This window comes from Somniosus microcephalus, chromosome 5 (genome assembly GCF_052327205.1).
Source record: "Somniosus microcephalus isolate GS21.2 chromosome 5, FLI_Smic_1.0, whole genome shotgun sequence".
Classification (NCBI taxonomy): Eukaryota; Metazoa; Chordata; class Chondrichthyes; order Squaliformes; family Somniosidae; genus Somniosus; species Somniosus microcephalus.
Window position 1 is genome coordinate 12,780,274 of NC_140991.1, and position 13,734 is coordinate 12,794,007.

Below are 13,734 nucleotides of genomic sequence, written 5' to 3' on the forward strand. Positions count from 1 at the left end.
GAATGAGCCAAGGGATCAAGAAGCCATAAAATCAGACTGGAAAAGTGCTGTCAACAGAGGTGAGTTTCAGTCCCAAAACACTAATTGAGCAAGGGCATTCCACACCTCTGAAATCAAGTGCCCAATCATGGGAAAATCGCAAATTTTTGAAACCTATCACTGGAGGCGAGTTTCAAACCCACCCAAAGTGAAACCCGCCTCCATCTCGCCTCCAGTGGGAAAATCTCCCCCTAGGATGCAGGCCATCTGGTCCAGGGGACTTGTCCACCTTTAGTCCCATTAGTTTGCCTAGTACTTTCTCTATAGTGATAGTGATTGTTTTAAGTCCCCCCCCACCCCAATAGTCCCTTGATTATCCATTAGTGGGATGCTTTTAGTGTCTTCTACTGTGAAGACCGTTACAAAATATAGCTGAAGTCCATCATCTCTGGTAAAATCCTGGTAAACCTCCTCTGTACCCTTTCTAAGGCTTTCGCATCTTTCCTGAAGTTTGGTGCCCAGAATTGTCCACAATGCTCCATCTGAGGCCTAACCAGTGATTTATAAAGTTCTAGCATGATCGCTTTGCTTTTATATTCTATGCCTCTATTTATAAATCCAAGTAACCTATATGTTTTTTGATCCACCTTATCAACTTGCCTTTAAGGGTTTGTGTGTATGGACACCAAAGTCTCTCTGCTCATCAACACTTTTCAAAATCGTGCCATTTATATGTAGTATACTATCTTTCCATATTAGTCCTCAACAACAACAACTTGTATTTATATAGTGCCTTTAACATAGTAAAACGTCCCAAGGCACTGCACATGAGTATTGTAAGAGAAATTTTTTTGACACTGAGCCACATAAGGATAAATTAAGGCAGGTGACCAAAAGCTTGGTCAAAGAGGTAGGTTTTAAGGAGCGTCTTAAAGGAGGAAAGAGAAGTAGCGAGGCGGAGAGGTTTAGGGAGGGAATTCCAGAGCTTAGGGCCTAGGCAACAGAAGGCATGGCCACCAAAGGTTGAGTGATTATAAACAGGGATGCTCAAGAGGGCAGAATTAGAGGAGCGCAGGTATCTCGGGGGGTTGGGGGGCTGAAAGAGATTACAGAGATAGGAAGGGGCAAGGCCATGGAGGGATTTGAAAGCAAGGATGAGAATTTTGAAATTGAGGCGTTGCTTAACCGGGAGCCAATGTAGGTCAGCGAGCACAGGGGTGATGGGCGAATGGGAGTTGGTGCGAGTTAGGACACGGGCAGCTGAGTTTTGGATCACCTCAAGTTTATGTTGGGTGGAATATGGGAGGCCAGCCAGGCATGCATTGGAATAGTCAAGTCTAGAGGTAACAAAGGCATGGATGAGGGTTTCAGCAGCCAATAAGCTGAGGCAAGGGCGGAGACGGGCGATGTTAGGGACGTGGCATTAGGTGGTCTTTGTTATGCTGCGGATATGTGGTCAGAAGCTCATTTCAGAGTCATGTATGACAACAAAGTTGCGAACAGTGTAGTTCAGCCTCAGACAGGTGTTAGGGAGAGGGATGGAGTCAGAGGCTAGGGAACGGAGTTTGTGGCGGGGACCGAAAACAATGGCTTCAGCCTTCCTAATATTTAATTGGAGAAAAATTTTTGCTCATCCAGAACTGTATGTCGGACAAGCAGTCTGACAATTTAGAGACCGTGGAGAGGTCGAGAGACGAGGTAGTGAGGTAGAGCTGGGTGTCGTCAGTATACATGTGGAAACTGACGCTGTGTTTTCGGATGATGTCGCCAAGGGGCAACATGTAGGTGAGAAACAGGAGGGGGCCAAGGATAGATCCTTGGGGGGACACCAGAGGTAACGATGCGGGAGCGGGATGAGAAGCCGTTGCAGGTGATTCTCTGGCTACGATTAGATAGATCAGAATGGAACCAGGCGAGTGCAGTCCCACCCAGCTGGACGATGGTGGAGAGGCGTTGGAGAAGGATGGAATGGTCAACCGTGTCAAAGGCTGCAGACAAGTCAAGAAGGACAGTCAGAAAGGATGTAATTTGTGACTTTGATGAGAGCCGTTTCGGTACTGTTGCAAGGGCGGAAACCTGATTGGAGGGATTCAAACATGGAATTGCGGGAAAGATGGGACAGATTTGGGAGGCGACAACACATTCAAGGACTTTGGAGAGGAAAGGGAGGTTGGAGATGGGGCAGTAGTTTGCAAGGACGGAGGGATCAAGGGTTGGTTTTTTGAGGAGTGGGGTGATGACGGCAGATTTGAGGGAGAGGGGGACAGTACCTGAGGAGAGAGAACTGTTAACAATATGCATTACTCTCAATACGCATTACTTCACACTTCTCCACATTAAATCCATCTGCCATGCTTCTGCCCATTTCACCATCTTGTCTATGCTATCCTGAAGTCTACCTCTCTTGCCCTCTTCTTAATACTCAACTGGACTTGTGTTTTTGATGGTTGTGATCTACAAGGTTTGTACTAAGTGTTTCTGTTCTCTTGTTAATGACAGGATCCTGACCATGCATGCGATGACCACTGAGATATGAAGCCCTGCAACTATTCTGACTCTGACACTGTAAGTTCTAAAACTCTAAAAGCCTTAATTTGAACAATTGGGCTCAGCGTTCAAAGTTATTGTGCTGTCAGAGCAAGGCCCCATGTCACCGAATGACAGGATGTGGACTCGTAACCAGACAGTCTTCAGATGGAGTCCCAGACATGTGGAGAATCCCACACATGTGGAGAGTCCCAGACATGTGGAGAGCTTCAGAAACATGGAGAGTCCCTGACACATGGAGAATTCCAAATATATGGAGAATCCTAGATTCATGGATAGTTCAAGACACACGGATTATCCCAGACACATGGGGAATTCTAGGTACATGGAGAGTTCAAGGCACAGGAAGAATCCCAGACACATGGGGAATTCTAGATACATGGAGGATCCTAGACAAATGGAGTGCCAGACACTTGGGGAATCCCAGATACATAGGGAATTCTAGATATATAGAGAATCCCAGAAAAATGGAGAGTGCCTGACACATGGAGAATCTCAGATACATGGTGAATTCTAGATACATGGGAAATTTACGACACAGGGATTATTCTAGATTCATGGGGAGTTCAAGACACAGAGAATCCCAGACACACGGAGAATTCTAGATACATAGAGTCATGGATAGAGTCATAACAGCACAGAAGGCGGCCATTCAGCCCATCGAGTCCATGCCGGCTCTCTGTAGAGCAATCCAGTCAGTCCCATTCCCCGCTCTATCCCCGTAGCCCTGCAAGTTTATTTCCCTCAAGTGCCTATCCAGTCTGCCCTTAAAAACATTTGAGTGTGTCCGCTTCCACCACTTCCGTCGGCAGCGAATTCCAAGTCCTCAACACTCGCTGTATAAAAAAGTTTTTCCTTACATCCCCCCCTGTATCTCTTGCCTAAAACCTGAAATCTTTGTCCCCTAGTCCTTGTACCATCAATTGTGGGAACAGCCTTTCCCCGTCTAGCCTATCCAAATCTGTCATAATCTTGTACACCTCTATCAAATCACCCCGCAACCTCCTTTGCTCTAATGAAAGCAAATCCAGCTTCTCCAACCTGTCCTTGTAGCTAAGAACCCCCATCCCCGGACCCATTTTGGTAAATCTCCTCTGCACCCTCTGAAGGGCCTTCACATCCTTCCTAAAGTGTGATGACCAGAACTGGATGCAAGACTCCAGTTCTGGTCTAACCAGCGCTTTATAAAGGTTCAGCATAACTTCTCTACTTTTGTACTCAATACCTCTATTTATGAAGCCCAAGATCCCATATGCTTTGTTAACCACTCTCTCAATATGTCCTGCCACCTTCAGGGACCTATGCACATTAACTCCCAGGTCCCTCTGTCCCTGCACACTCTTTAAAACTGTGCCATTAAGTGTATATTGCCTCTCCCTGTTCCTTCTGCCAAAATGCATCACTTCACATTTCTCTGTATTAAATTCCATCTGCCACTTGCCTGCCCATTCTGCTAGCCTTTCTATGTCCTGTTGCAGTCGATTGGTATCATCCTCACTGTTTGCCACACTCCCAAGTTTGGTGTCATTGGCAAATTTAGCAATTGTACTCTGTATTCCAATATCTAGGTCATTTATATAGGATTAAAAAAAGGAATTGGCCCCAGCACTGACCATTGGGGAACACCACTGTCTACCATCCTCCAGTCTGAAAAACAGCCATTTACCACAACTCGCTGTTTTCTGTCCTTAAGCCAATTCCTTATCCAAGCTGCCACTGACCCACCTATTCCATGAGCTTTAATTTTGTTAACCAGCCTTCTATGTGCTACTTTGTCAAACGCCTTCCTAAAATCTATGTAGACAACATCCAATGCATTCCCTTCATCAATCCTCTCTGTTACTTAATCAAAAAATTCAATTAGATTAGTCAAACACGATCTGCCTTTTACAAATCCGTGTTGGCTCTCCTTAATTAGCTTAAACCTCTCCAAGTGCCCGTTAATTTTTCCCTTGATTATTGTTTCTGAAACTTTACCCACCACTGATGTTAAACTGACCGGCCTGTAGTTACTAGGATTGTCCTTACACCTTTTCTTGAACAATGGTGTCACATTTGCCACATTCCAATCCTCAGGCAACTCATCTAGGGAAGATTGGAAAATTATGGCAAGCCCTTCCGCTATCTCCTCCCTCAATTCCCTTAGCAACCTGGGATGCAAGCCATCTGGACCAGACGATTTGTCCACTCTAAGCATACCCAGCGTTTCTAGTACATCCTGTCTATCAATTTTGACATCTTCCATTGCTTCTAACTTTTCCACTTCTACTGATATTTTGTCAGCATCCACCTCCTTAGTAAACACCAATACAAAGCACTCATTGAGTATTCTAGCCTTGCCCTGCACCTCTAAGCATAGATCCCTTTCTTTGTCTCTAACAGGCCGCACCCGCCTCTTACTACCCGCTTACTGTTTACATGCTGGTAGAAGATTTTTGGGTTCCCTTTTATGTTAACCGCCATTCTACTCTCATATTCTCTCTTTGCCAATCTTATTTTCATCTTCACATCCCCTCTCAACTTATTGTATTTGGTCTGGTTCTCCCTTGAAGAATTCACCTGACATGCATCATACACCCTCTTTTTTTGTTTCATCATCTTCTCTGTCTCCCTCATCATCCAAAGAGCCCTTGCTTTGGGTCCTTTACTCTTCCCTCTTGTTGGAATGTACCTAGTCTGTACTTGGAACATCTCCTCCTTAAAGATCACCCATTGTTCCATTACAGTTTTTCCTGTCAGTCTGGTTCCATTTTACCCTGGCTAGATCCTTTTGCATCCCAATGAAGTTGGCCCTATTCTAGTTTAGAAGTTCCACTCTAGATTGTTGCTTGTTCCTCTCCATTGCACTTGGTCGACATGGCCCACCTCATTCCCCAGCACCGGATCCAGCAATGCCTCCTTCCTAGAACATATTGTTCAAGGAAATTCTCCTGAACACATTTCAGAATTTCCTCACCCTCCTTTCCCTTTACTCTAGCATTATCCCAATTGATATTTGGGTAATTAAAGCCCCTCAATATCACCACTCTATCGCTCTTGCATATCTCTGTGATTTCCCTGCAGATTTGCTCCTCTACCTCCCTCTCACTATTTGGAGGTCTATAGAATACCCCAATAGCGTGATCATACCCTTTTTGCTCCTCAACTTTAACCAAGTGGATTCTGTCCTTGTCCCCTTAAGAACATCCTCCCTTTCCAACACTACAATGTCTTCCTTAATCAGCACTGCCACTCCACCTCCCTTTTTTCCTTCCCTATCTATTCTGAACACCTTGTACCCTTGAATATTAAGTGCCCAGTCCTCACTGTTTTTAAGCCATGTTTCCGTTATTGCCACAACATCATATTGCCACACGGCTAATTGTGCTTATGGCTCACCAACCTTATTCAGCACACTTTGTGCATTTACGTACATGCATTCTAAACCCATTTTTGAATTTTTCGTAGTCTTTCTTAGTCTGCTCCTATCTAATATGGCACTACTACTGCCTCTAGTGTTACTTTCTTCTCTAATACTATCCAACACATTCACTCTTTTATGCACCTTATTCCTCTTTTTTACTCCTATATGCTGGTGCCCATCCCCCTGCTAAGCTAGTTTAAACCCTCCCCAACAGCACCAGCAAACCTCTCCGCGAGAAGATTGGTCCGAGCTCTGTTGAGGTGTAACCCTTCCGGCTTGTACAGGTCCCACCTTCCCCAGAAACGGTCCCAATGCCTCAGGAATCTAAAGCCCTCCCTCCTGCACCATCTTTCCAGCCACGCATTCACCTGTTCTATCCTCCTATTGCTGTAGCTCGTGGCACCAGGAGTAATCCGGAGATTACTACCTTTTGAGGTCCTGCTTTTTAATCTCGCTCCTAGCTCCCTAAACTCTGCTTGCAGGACCTCATCCCTCTTTCTGCCTATGTCGTTGGTACCAATATGGACCACGACCTCTGGCTGTTCACCCTCCCCCCTCAGAGTGTCCTGCAGCTGCTCAGTGACATCCTTGACCCTGGCACCAGGGAGGCAACATACCTTCATGGAGTCATGTCTGTGGCCGCAGAAACGCCTGTCTGCTCCCCTAACTATCCAGTCACATGGAGAGTCCCAAACACATGGAGAGTCCTAGATTCATGGGAAGATTTTACATATGAACATACCATAAATGATGGACAGGAAAAGACAGTCTGGTCCATTTAGTCTGCCCCACACAACTCCAATGCCTTGTTCATCAGAATATATACACTCACTACCCCACCTGAAAACCTTGTAATCTCCTGGGATAAGCAAAATACCAGTTAAAAACCGGGACAATTTTGTTTTGTTACAATGTGACTGGTAAGGTAACCAATTGAGAAGCAGAAAAATGCAGACACTTAGCCAGCCAAGAGAATGAGAGATATAAAAGATATTTTTACTGTAACGATATGTTGAAAGAGTTTCATGACCCAGTAAATATTCGCCAGGATGATTGGATCTCTCTTTTTCCTCCTTCCCCCGCTTTCAGTACTGGGCTCAAGCTCTTCTAGGTAGCCTTGACCTAATACATTCACTCCCCCTCAGGTTTCTCAGAAGGACTCAAGGCATGAATTCTGCCACAATTTCCACCCAACAATTAGAAGAGGATATATGGCGCGGGCAAGTTGTGACTTGCAACAGCAAAGATCCAGCACAAACATGATACACTGAATGGCATCCTTCTATGCTGCAAACTTCTTGGATTCAGGATAGATAGGCAAAAAACCCATAATCATTTGACCAATATTTATTTTCACCCATTTGCTCTTTGTGGCTCTCACTGAGCGAGGCACCATCACTGGACGATTGTCCAGGCGGGTGACCTGTTTCCTGGTGTCTTCCAATGCTGCAGTATGCTGCAGGGCACCGTGGTGCCAAGCTGGGCAGGTGGAACCCCAATACAACTGTCTGATGGAACTATCAATTTCTTCTTCAGGCTTTAGAAGGTGAAAGACATAGACGCTCGCTAGATTCAGAAAGTGGAACATCTGAGGAACGCAGGGAAAGGAGTCATCCTTATAATTCACAGAGAATCCTGAAAATGTTCCAAGCTTGGTGTGCAATAATGTTACAATAACCCCACCCACCGACATACTGCTTGTGGAATTTCCCAGTGAGCAACCAGAAAGGTCACCGCATTGAGAAAAGGTCATCGCAGTGAGGAGCCTTCATAGATTGGACTGTGTTTGATTAGCAGTGACAATAAAGGGTCTTTCATTCCAGTTTGAAAAGTAGAGTAAAAACAACACTTAACTCAAATCACGAATTCTTAGGTTTTACATTCTCAATGTTAGAGGTAACAGTATTCTCTGTGGCTCAGTGATTCAACGCACTACATAGTAATCTCATGAGCCCAGAAGGAATAAAGCCAGGGTTATTTCCTGCATCTTTGCAGAGTCAGTTGATCACTGATGGGGCAGTGGTGTAGGTGCTGCTATTGCCCTCAGTGCCTTTAGGCTACAGATGGACAAAAAAAAACCCAGCCAAACAAGGCCTTGCTCCTGATCACTAGTCAGTGCCCTTACTGGAAGTTGGGCTTTTATAGACCTCAGGTGAATGGGCGCAGCTGTGAAGCCCCATCTGGTGCTGTCAAATAATTACCAGAAGTCACTGTTGAGGCTGACACCTGAAGAATGGCCACATGGGTAAGGTTACCAGATTGATGCTGGTGTCCCGGAAACCTGTAGCCCAACATATGTCAGCACCTTCTCACTGGCCATCTTGCTGCGGATGTGTGACCTCTTAGTCACGCTTCTGAATTTGTTCAGTGGACACTGCCTGAATGTCAAAGGAACACAAAGTCATCTGTCTCTCTGCAGTTTTGGCCAATTTGCTTGGTACTTTCCTCCCTGGCTGGCTAATTGTTTTGGAGGAGTGAACGGGGGCGGGGGTTTAATTCTTCCGAGGCAAAAGGACAAGTTGTAGATCTAGTCCAAAGGCCCCAGCTCTACAACTGCCCGGAGCTTCTAGAGTACCCTGGGCGATGATCTTCTTCCTGGGGTAAAAGCAAACACCTAGGGGGGAGAAATTCGGTATCGCCCTGTTTGGGGCGCAATTATCGGCCGGGCGCAAAGTTTAGTGCCTGGCGCTAATTATCGCCTCCGACTGCAAACTTGGCTTCTATCACCCCTGGAGGTGATTGGAGCACTAAATCAGACGCTACACACCTGCCTTAAGGCACTAACGCCGAGGAGCGAGGCGCTACCTCAGAGCGCTGGCGAAGCTCATGTGATGTCAGTCAGCAATGGAACACAGACACACTGACGCCAGCCAGTTCTTAAAGGGGAGGGTTGATCTTGCTCTCCATCCACACCTTGCTCATTGCAGCCTTGAATCTCGGCCTGGAGAGACCTGTACATCAAATCTGCTGGAAAGAACAATGGAGAGACCCGGGGAAAGAGCTCAGAGTGTAGCCCCCATAGTCTCTTCTAGATCGATGCAAGGAAGGTCAAATCAAAATGACACCTGTAAAGTGCTGCTCAGTACCCAAAACTCCTTCACACAGCGTTGAATCTCTCCAGAAGTCTCTCTCTCTCTCAGAATGCGTGGTGCAAAAATGTCGGCGCCAAAATAAAGGCAAGAAGCGGCCGTCTTTAAATAGCGCTCCCCCAGTCCCTTCCCGACTGCAAAACGCTCCCCTCAACCTGTCGATGCTAGCGACAGGCGGTAAGGCAGGGGGCGCCACTCAATATCCGGTCCGGGGCATTGCATGCTTGACTGACGTCACGATCTGCGGGTGCAGGAGATCGTGGCGGTAGTGTTTAGCGGTGCCGCAAAATGTCTGGTCAATTTCGTGAGCGGTGCAAACATCGCCACGCCTGGCACTAGTTGCTTTGCGCCCTATTAGCGCTAATGGGAGGCGCAAAGCAACTGAATTTCCCCCCCCTAATCTTTCCCTTGATGCCCCCCATACAGCAACATGGTAGAGATAGCTATGTACTGTCCACCAATGTTCCCTGTAATTTTGTATGGTGCTGCACGACCCTTCAAAATACTGCGCACGTGCGGTATTTCTCATTGAAAAGCTGGCTGCATGGGTCCCTGGAGCACTGCGCTGTGCAGCCACGCAGCTTACAGGGAACATTGCTGTCCATAGATCCACGTTTAATCCTTCTTTTGCACAAATATTGGTCTTTGTAACTCGGAGCTAGTACGGGAGAACCTCTAGGTTGAAGAGAACGGTGAGCATTTTAGTCCAAAAACACCACTGACCAGCAGATCCAGTAAATGACCTTGAATCAAACATTCATGATTAGAAGGGCAAAGACAATTCTATTATTGGGGATAAGACACAAATTCAAATTAAATACCAGGCTTAGCCTGACATACACAGTAAAGCTTCACGTTTACCAATGATGTTAAATCCCTTTGATGACAGGAGTTGCCTTTAATAAAAGGGATGGCCTCTTCAATAAACAGCAATTGGTAAGCCACTTCCCATTTGTTTACAAGCATGTAAGTGAACCAATCACCTTGGCACGAATGAACCTCCCTCCCCACGATGGGCGGGACATGTTCAGTGGGGGAGGGTGTTAAAGAGTTAAATACATGGAACGCGACCCAAACCTGCCGCGCACGTCGCCTTTTTTATGGTGGCGGATATCGGCGCGTCCATGTGTCCTGCCATGGAGAGGCAGGACGCATATTAATATATTTAAATGAGGCTTCCACAGTGCAATTGGGAGCGCGATTTAATTTAACTGCTGCTGCACGAGTTTCCCAGAGGTCGGGAAACCTGGCAGCGAAAGGGAGGCGGTAACTGCAGGCTCTACAAGGTAAGTGCCTGTTTCAGCACTCGTTGTGGGCCAGGAGGAGCAGGAGTGATTCCCCCAGACCCTCAAGGAAGCCTTCGGCCTCCCCCAGCCCTCCCGATTGCCGACCTTCCCTCAGCGCTCCCGATCATGGGCTCTTTCCCCCCTCCCAATAGCGGGCCTCTCCCACCCCACTAATTGCCAGGGACCGTCTCCAAATCTCCCCTAGTGCAGCCTCCTGCCACTGGTGTTGTCTCCTGCCCGCCGGCCAGGCTGTCCATTTGGCTGGCTGCCAGGCAGGAAACAAAACTAAAAAATGTTAATGAGGTCCTGCCATTAAGTTCGGCAGGACCTCCGCGTCCCTGTGTGCACCCTCCCCACCTCCCCGTGAATATCGAGGCCCTTGTCTGTGGATGACTGGTACCACCATCCTCTGCTTACTCTATCTCTGGTGAACATGTGCTACACAGGTGGAACATTTATCAGTACAGTATTCACTATTCCCCCTTGTGTACGGTAGTGTGTGCGTGTGCTTTGCTAAGAGGAAACGGGGTCATATTTAATAAAGAAAAGGTGTGTTCTGACTAATTTTTAGAAACTTGTTTACTTCGAAGTTTGTAGATTTTTAATCTGCAAAAGATACATTTCTGTGAGGCCGGTCGATTAAAAATGAGACATTGACCAAGAATCTTCTTGGTGCCTGTCCCACTGCCCCGCTGTAAATTGCGGCAAAATTCCATTTAGGCACTCGGTTTACGGCGGCGAAGTTATCGAGGGAGAAATTGAAAAACAATGTAAAAACATAAGAAAAGCAGAGAGAGTACGCAAAAGATTAGCAGATAACACGAAAGGGAACCCAAAAATCTTTTTTAAGCATGTAAAAAGTAAAAGGATAGTTAAAGGAATGATGAAGGCTGATTAGGGACAAAAAAGGAAATCTTGTGGAGGCAGAGGGGATGCCTGAGGTACTGAATGAGTACTTGTATCTGTCTTCACAAAAGAAGAGGATGTAGTTAATGTCGCAGTAGAGGAGGGGGGGAATAGAGATATTGGATAGGATAAAAATAAAGGACGTGCTAAATAGGTTAACATCACTCAAAGATAACGGGGTTTAAATTGGATAACCCCCGAAAAGCGGGTGCAGGGATTGCAATGCACGATTAATCTGTGCCCGTTGATTAAAATGCAGGCAGGACACCAATTTTTGCTGCCTGTGTAGCACCATGATTTCTGCATGCAGCAAGTGCTCCCTGCACTGTTCATTGGCTGCACGCATCAGCAGGGGGCCCAATATCATGAGTGCCTAGCACTACTTAAAACTAGCCTGCACTAAAAGCGAGCCTGCACCTCTTAAAGGGGAGATGCATTGTAGCTGTTGGAGGTGCTAAGATAATTGAGAATAGTGTGTTGTGCAACAATCAACAATGGCTGACCTTGGGAGAGAGCGGACAACATGAGGTAGCAGGAATTAACTGGAATAGGAAAGGCGCTCCTGCATGTTCTAACCCCAATGGAGGAGACAGTGCTGGCTATTATGAGAAGTGCCATTGCTGAGGCCATGGCCACCGGTGGGGCTGAAGCCATTGAAGATGAGGGTATCCGCATATCTAATTCTCCTCTCATCCCACAAACTCTTCTGACTGAGAAGCTGCTGATGGTGTTAGCATGCACTTTTTGCTTTCTCCTCTTCCCCTCACCACACCCCTACCCTTGTCCCTTTCTCCTTTCAGATACCCAAGAACTGCAACCTGCCCAGGAAGTGGAGGAAGAGCAAGAGGACGGTGAAGATGAAGACAAACTGTTACTCGATTTCACAGTCGCAGCCACCTGCTCAGATACTGACATTGCACATAATTTAGAGGAAAGCATAGAGGGGGGATCTGCACGTGGTGAGCCACCGAGAACAAGTGCGCTTCCGCCAGCACTTGTACTCGGTGTCCATCCTTTCCAACATGGAATGGGTGGCTACATCCATCAGCACACCTGTGGAACCAACAATGATGCACCGTCTGATGGCCAATATCTCAGCTTCCATTGCAGCACAATTAGCATCCACCCAACGTCTTAGTGCTGCAGTGGAAGATCAGACTGATATCATGCAGGCTCAGCTTGCTGTCATGCAAGCTCAGACTGCTGCCATCATGGCTCTGGATACCACTGTGCAAAGGGGCATCACAGCACTCCAGCAATCTGCTCTCCAACAGAGTACTAGGATTGCTGAGGCGCTGCCCCAGGAGAGTGACAATGGCTTCATGGAGTATGAACCTGCTGTCCTCTCAGGATGACAACATTCGTGCTACCACCGTGTCACTTGTCAATTCCCTTGCTGTTGCTTGTCAGCCAGCCAGCCAAGACTGCTGCAGCCCAGGATGAGATGGTACAGCCTGTAGCTGGCCTTCTAGGCCCAGAGCTGCTTGATGTCACCCTCCAAGACCATCTGCAGTCTTCTTCACTGAAAGTTAGTAGCTTTCTACCAACCATGCTGTAGCCATTGGGGAAGCACCTTGTAGGAGCACTGGGACAGGCAAAGGCACACAAGAGGCACAAAGGGAATGTGCAAGGGTGATTAGTTTATTCTTGTATGTACTATGGCATGATTTAATTTATAAATTTGGATTGTAATGTGTATTTTGTGTTGGCTTTTATTTTGGCATTGTGGGAAAGAGGACAATGTGATGGTCAGTGACAGAGGAAAAGTAAGGAGTGTGGGACTGTTGGTGAATGGGGAATTGGGGTTAAGGTTATTGGTATCGCTCATTAATTATTTGTTCACGTAGAGCCTGGGCAGAAACAGGTTATTTAGGCTGCAGACTCCCTTCCTCTTCCTCCCCTTCTGCCTTCTCCTCTTCCTCCTCCGCCCCCTCCTCCTCGTGCTCCTGCTTCTCAGCTTCTTGCCTGATGGCAGTGCTTGGACCGAGGGTTTGCCATGAAGCTTTGTACTTATCTCTCTGACGGAACAAGGTGTTGGTTATGACAAGGCCATGTTCTAAGCATTTTGTCAGGAGGAGGGTACCATTGGAGTTGGCTTTCCCTACCCCCTCTCTGATGATCACACCTCCCCAGAGGTCTATGTCCTTTCCAACTCTGGCGTTGAAGTCGCCAAGGAGGATCAGCTTGTCGCCCGTTGGGACTTGGGACAGAGATTGTTCGAGGCTGGAGTAGAATTCCTCTTTGGTCTTGTCTGTGGCTTCCAGTGTTGGGGCGTATGCATTGATGACCGTAGCGCACTGGTTCCGGGCTAGGGTGAGCCGTAGAGTCATGAGGCGTTCGTTTATTGCACAAGAGGAGTCTCTGAGACGTCCAACTAGCTCATTTTTATGGCAAAGCCTACCCCATGGAGGCGGCGTTCTTCTTCAGGTTTGCCTTTCCAGAAGAAGGTGTAACCACCGCCTTGCTCCTTGAGCTGGCCTTCCCCTGCCCGTTGGGTCTTGCTTAGGGCGGTGATGTCTATGTC

At 47.1% G+C, this 13,734-nt stretch overlaps 1 protein-coding gene across 3 annotated transcripts in view; it reads left to right on the plus strand.

The window, feature by feature from the left end:
- Nucleotides 1-12,906, plus strand: part of LOC147116894 (uncharacterized) — a 272,147-nt gene extending 259,241 nt beyond the window's left edge. For 2 of the 3 annotated variants that reach the window (XM_085987336.1, XM_085987338.1), the window contains 2 exons: nucleotides 2,479-2,544; nucleotides 7,466-7,751. The gene's annotated coding sequence lies outside the window, so the exon portion shown is untranslated. Of the gene's footprint in view, nucleotides 1-2,478; nucleotides 2,545-7,465; nucleotides 7,752-12,010 lie in introns of those variants that run through there. The other variant, XM_085987337.1, reaches the window with a different exon arrangement.
- Nucleotides 12,907-13,734: the final 828 nt, after the last annotated feature.